Source organism: Selaginella moellendorffii, unplaced genomic scaffold, assembly GCF_000143415.4.
Source record: "Selaginella moellendorffii unplaced genomic scaffold, v1.0 SELMOscaffold_131, whole genome shotgun sequence".
In the NCBI taxonomy this organism is placed as follows: domain Eukaryota; kingdom Viridiplantae; phylum Streptophyta; class Lycopodiopsida; order Selaginellales; family Selaginellaceae; genus Selaginella; species Selaginella moellendorffii.
The window spans coordinates 351499-357937 of record NW_003314392.1 but is presented as its reverse complement, the minus strand read 5'-3'; positions in this window follow the sequence as shown (position 1 = coordinate 357937).

Here is a 6439-nt window from a genome sequence, read left to right as displayed (position 1 = left end):
CATAAGTTTTATGTATGTGAAGTATGGGACGTACCAACCACGTAATTAAATGTCAAATTTTTTAAATTTAAAAATTAATCTAAAACAAATACACGCGTCTAATTATGATTTAAACCAGCTCAGTAAGAGCAGTCCGCACTACACTTCCACCCACTGTAGAGTCAAAGTTCTCCTCAAGAGTTTGTTCTGGACCACTGTAGTCAACATGCGTACGCTCTGCTTTTCGTCGTGCAATCTCTTGCTCTAGCTCCCATAGTTCAGCTTCCAGATCTGCATCCTTGACATCGATGAGCAGATTGTGCAAGATACAATAGCTCTTTCAAACATTTGGCAAGTCATCTAAATGCATCCTCTGCTTTTGATCCAAACACTTGAACTTCTGCTTCAGCAACCCAAACATTTGTTCCACGATGACTTGTGCCTTATGATGTTACTTGTTGAACTCGGCTTGCAAAACATTCAAGCATGAATCTGAAAGTAAGTACAATGTTAATGGGTGAAGACATATTTGAATCAAGAAATCAAATACCTGTATACAAGGCCTAACTAAACACAAAAGCCATAACCACATTTCCCTCCCAATTTCCCTCCATTTTCCATAAACTGTCATTTCTCCTCGTAAACTGTGTTATGTGAAAACACGTAAGTTAAGGGGTGCCCTTGGGCACCTGTTACGGATATATGCCTCGAATGTTCAGCTGGATATGGGTGACAGCAATAGCCGTGCACAACTTCTCTGAAGACATCTATTTAATTGTAACATGATGACGTGGCAAGAGTCCTACCATGTCAGACCCGTTCAGCTAGCTAGGAAGAATTAGCATGGAAGATACCACCCCGGTAGTACTAGAGAGGGCAGGAGGATCCTGCCCTCAAATTATAAGGATAGCTCCTACTGATGTGTCAGGAGCATCCTACCACTCACTCCCAGAAAAAAAAAGTGGGAGCCCATATCAGATGGGGGGGGTATAGGAGTTACAAATGGTATATAGGGGGTAACCTCTCTTTCAAAAAGGAGGAGGAAGACCAATTCCTCTGAAAATCAGAGGGGGAATTCTCCTCCTTGAGAAACTAAGGGAATGGAGAGTGGGAAATGGGAGTTAACTAAGGGTGATGCCCAGGATTCCTGCTCATACTCTCCTCACCCATAGGAGCAATAGACACAAGGCTAGGCAAGTTAGTGGAGATGACTTTGGCCGGAATATAAGCAAAAGACAAGAAGCCAGGCAATCCACAAGAGCGGCTCTGGCAAGGAAATACTTGGGTGCCTGACAAGCAACCAAGGAGTCGGTGTGGCTGGTGGCAAGGCCACATTGTGAATCTGGGTGAACTGTGTGGGAACACTTGGATGCCTGAAGATGGCTCTGGCCATCAATCAGGGAAACATTTGGGCAATCAAACACGCTGAGGCTGAAGGCCTGATATGGACTTTGTCGAGGAAGGTTCCCACTTCGAACTCGCTCGGTGGGGAGTTAGCTCTGGCTACTCGTGGTTGAGAGGCACTAGGTCCTAAAGCCTCGGGTGGGGTGATTCCTCTGAGGTAGGTGGGTGATTCTGCTAAGGGTTAGTGTAGCACACGTGGTTTTGACCCTTTATCTTATGGTGATTTACCATAGGATAACACTACAAAGCGGAATCTAAACCTTCTTTATGCCACATGACACATGCCATGTGTCCAAAGGACAGTGGTGTGGAACCTGAGGTTCAGGGCCTTGTGCCACTGAACGAAGGAATGGTGCCAAACTCCCAAGCATGGAGCCAAGGAGTGACAGAACCGGACCACGGAGCAACTCTTGAGCATACAGCCCAAGGAGCAAAAGGACAGGAGCTTGGAGCGACTTGGAACAGTCTTGGAGCAACCAGCATCCCAATGCCAGGATCAGCACACAAAATGAAGCCAAACGGAGTCTAGTGCTATTTCGGCATACCGATGGCCTAACGCAAGGACATGGGCACTCCACTAGCTAGCATGGAATGGAACTTGGGCTTAGACCCAAGCCGGACACAGAACAAAGACAAACATGCAAATGGGAGTGAAACTATGCCTCAGGTTGTTCGGCCATGCCCAACCTACCCACTATCCCCACATCCCCCCCACCCCCATGAGGAACACATGCTTTGGGCTTTCACCCCAAGCCTCCCTTAGTATCAGGAGTTAGTCTCTGGGACAAGCTCTAAACTTACTAAATATGGAATGGTGATAAATTGTGAATTTGGACATGGGACGAACACCATTGTGTTCAGGTCAATCTCTACATTCTGTAGATATGCCAAATGAGCAAATCTGAACACTTTCCATAAATAGCATTTGGGACCAAAATGAGATTAACACAAAGGGCATGATAGTGAGGGTGTTTGGCAGACACGGTAAGCTATTATCTAGCGATATTGAGGGACTAGTCTCAATACATGAGGGTTTTTGTCAAACCAGTGCAAGACAGAGCGAAAGAGAACTAACAAGCCAGGCCAAGTATGCTTGGCTAAATAAACACTTAAGAATTCCTTCTTTATGCTCATCTGGCTAAGTGTAGATGCAAAGTCCAGTTTACTAACACTTGAACAAGGGTCCAGCAATACCGACCTCCTGCCATTGTGGCAATAAGGTAAGAGTGTCTGTAAGGACTAGCTGACAGATAACTTTTGATACCTGAAGTCACATTCGTGACACTCTCAGGGAAGATCGACGTCCTCGTCAATGCATACTCGAGTCTAGAATACTGCCAAGGAAAAAACTCCAGAAAAAGTTCATGGTATTCACATTATGTGAGAAATGCACCAACTTAAATGAGTTATGAAGCAATCTCTTTGTCTAACACAGATGCGCTACCCACTCAGACACCTTCCAGCCGTCACTGACAAAGAAATGACCAATGAAGTTAGCCACCTTTGCTGCTCTAGGTGTCACCCAGCTTACAAAAGTGTGATACACCCCTACCCACAGGGATATAGAGAGAGAAGCCAAAGGCCCCAACCCTCCTGAGCAAAGAAACCAAACTCGTCAGTAAGGTTTAGATAGACTACTGTAAACATGCAATTAGAGTTGTTTGCACGGTCACGCCCTTTTAGCAGAATAAGGAACATCGACAGAGAGGTGGGTTATATGACCAGTCGACAGTAGTTACCCCATGACTAGAGATTTCACCATGCACACGAAGTGCTGAAGCCAGTCTGCCTATACTGGCCCAAAATTCAAAGATCAATAGATGGACAATATCAAAGTCATAAATAATGATATCTTAGAATCTTAATTATCAGTGAATAAATCTTATATTAGAACACAAATGTATTTCAAGTAAGTTATCATCTGATAAACCAGTATTTTAGGATAGGAACCACTAAAATTATTGTAACTGGTAAACACAGAATGCACCATCCAACAAAATTCAATAGCTAGTATATCATCAAAGAAACTCTATGATAAAACTTAACTACCAAAGGTTGTAGATAATATACCAAACAACTTATCAAAGAGAACTTAAAGAACACCAAGTATTGTTGACTGGCAAGCAAGATGTTCATGAATGTATCACCCAAAGGAAATAACATCCAAATCTATCAAAACTAACTCGAGCAACAATCAACAGAATAGAATGAATGTGGCAAGACCAACAAACACTTATGTATGCCAACTATCACACTAGTTAATCTAAATAGATCTCAGCCAACAACACCAAGGAACTCAAGTTGCCTAAGCAAGTGTCAGCCACATCTTACTGATGTTTCAAACCCAAGAGACCAATCTAGAGCAAACCACAAAGAACATGTAGTATTGCAAAAAGCCATAAGACATCAAAGAGAACAACTAACTATCATAAAAAACTATCAATCATCCCGTCAAGAAAGAGATGCATAATCATCGTCAAAGAAGGAATCCACTATCCCAAAGAACGGCAAATCATTCGATATCAACAATAATCAAGCAAATCCTTTTGATAATCCTTTTGACAATCCTTTTAACTTTCGATATCCGAAAAGCTCAAAGCTCAACCCTTACTAAACAATCTCATTTAGAACACAACTAACTCAACTTGCTACTCAGTTCATTTGAACGTCAATACAGTTGCTAACTAGCCAATGCATGAATGCCAACAACACAAAGTCATAGCCAAATCATCAACACTATCTTCATCAAGACTAATGAAAAACTCAATGTCAATCTTAAGGATAGACATTTCATCTCATTTGAATTTTAACATCAATAATATCAATGACAAGGCATCACTTCAATGCCATCAACACCATAACAAAGTAAGAAGAAAGCAAGAGTGAATCACCACTCAAAACTCTTTAACAACCAAGCTAACCAAAGTCAAAGATACTTTAGTTAGTATTTGAGACCAATCCTTCAGCAAAACTCAATTATAGATAACACTTCCTCAAGGAGTGAATCACCACATCCAAGACTCAATGAAATGCAAGACTATGAACTAAACACAACCAAGTGATATCGACAAAGGAATTGACATGCCAACATGGAAAAGAAACCATGTAAGTCTAACTACACGATCCTCAGCAATACCATCCGGAAGCCCATCACTGATAAATCTTCATCGAGTGAAGCAAGTGTCAAATAGTCCTCAACAAAGTCTACAAGCAATCACTAGTCGTAAAGTAATTAACAATCACTCTTCAACTTGCTTTCACAAGACTCAAACACTAAACTCACATCATCGAGTTATACACTTGTCCAACATGAACGTAATACCCAGATATGAGATAAAGGTTCACGAACAAGCACAAACTAAATGACCACTTGAATCCAACTCAACCGTGATAAGCTCACCAACACGTTTAGCCAATAGCTCTGAGCATGCCTTGAAGAGGCTAGTTATGCATGATCAACACTAAGCTGAAACTAAAGTGAAGACCATGAGATGAACTTATATCGGTACACAACCTCCACTTAGACAAAGTTATAGTATGGGTACTAACATCTCAACTGCAAACAACTAAGTTGAACATCACCATCCTCAGCTAAGGTGCAAGGCCACCAAAACAGTGAGAGCTCACTACTCTCATAGAATCTTAATGAAATGCAAGATGCAACCTGCCACCAAGCACAATGCTAGAAGAAAGGCACAAGGGCCACCTTTCTTAGAAAAGCACAACAACCACTTTTCTACACCAACTCCAGACTCTATCCAACTCAATTGCCTTAGCTCCAAAAATCAACATCCCTTTCAGGTGCATCATACAAACTACCTACTAAGGTTTAACCCAACCAAAGTCAACTCTAACCCTTTCACTAGTTTGTACTAACTTTCAAAAACGGAATGGTTTTCAAGCAAAGTGATCAACAGATTAGCCATTGGAAAAGCCTAAGAAAATTTGTGGAAAATTTTCCATCCTAGAGAAACAATAACTTTCGATCTAGAAATGCAAACTTTTAAGACTCAACCAACTTCCTCCTACTAACAACTTCACAAAGGTTCACCTCAACACAAATTTTCATGACCCACTGTATGCTTAAGCATTGAACATCATGCCCATATTTTGACATCTAACACCGATATCCACAAAATGCAAAGTGAACATCCAAGGCTTGATCACAAAGACCATATCTTTGGATATCCACATTGTAGTGACACTTTTCTTCAACTACTTTCAATATCCAATGTGAAGCTAAAACACTAACAAGAAAAATGACATAGAAAATCAAGCTCTAAGAAAAATTCCTCATCACTCGAAATAAAAATGCCACTTCCACTAACACAAGTGCTAGCGATGTCAATGCCTCAACTACACACTTTCACTATCCAACAATCTACTCCAAGTGCTAACGGATCAACTGAAGAGTTATAGCAAATGAATGCTACAACCCTTTTTCCAACACCTCAATGGGCAAACACATGAAACTAAGGAACCAACTTAAGCTTAGCATAATGGACCACCAACGAGAATCCAGTCAAAGCTACTACAATGCTACTACTTGCAAGTAGACTAGTTTCACCATCAACCACTTTGGGGTTGATCATCGTTTTAACCAAGCAACTTAGTAAACACATTGCTCTTATCACATAGATATGATATAAGTATCACAATGACTTGATCATCAATTGAGCAACATTAACAAACAATGCCAATGTCATTAATTCAAAGGTTTATGTGAATATCACGTGTCAACTCAATTCGATAAAATGCAACATAAATGCCACACTCTACCGATAGAGACTTACAACACCCAACCACTAACTTTTGTTTACAACATGGACAAGTTCATGCCACTCTCTTTCCGACCAAACTCAAACTAATCCAACGCTAAGATACTCAAGGAGCAATAGCAAAGTTTTCCGGAAAAAAATTGAGCATTGTAACCCAAGTCTTTAATAACAAGCCTAGACAAAATGGTATAGCATTTCAACGCCATCCATCCTATAACTCACCACTTGTAAGACCATCATTTCCAACATGCATCAAGGTAGAAACTCTTGATTGCATA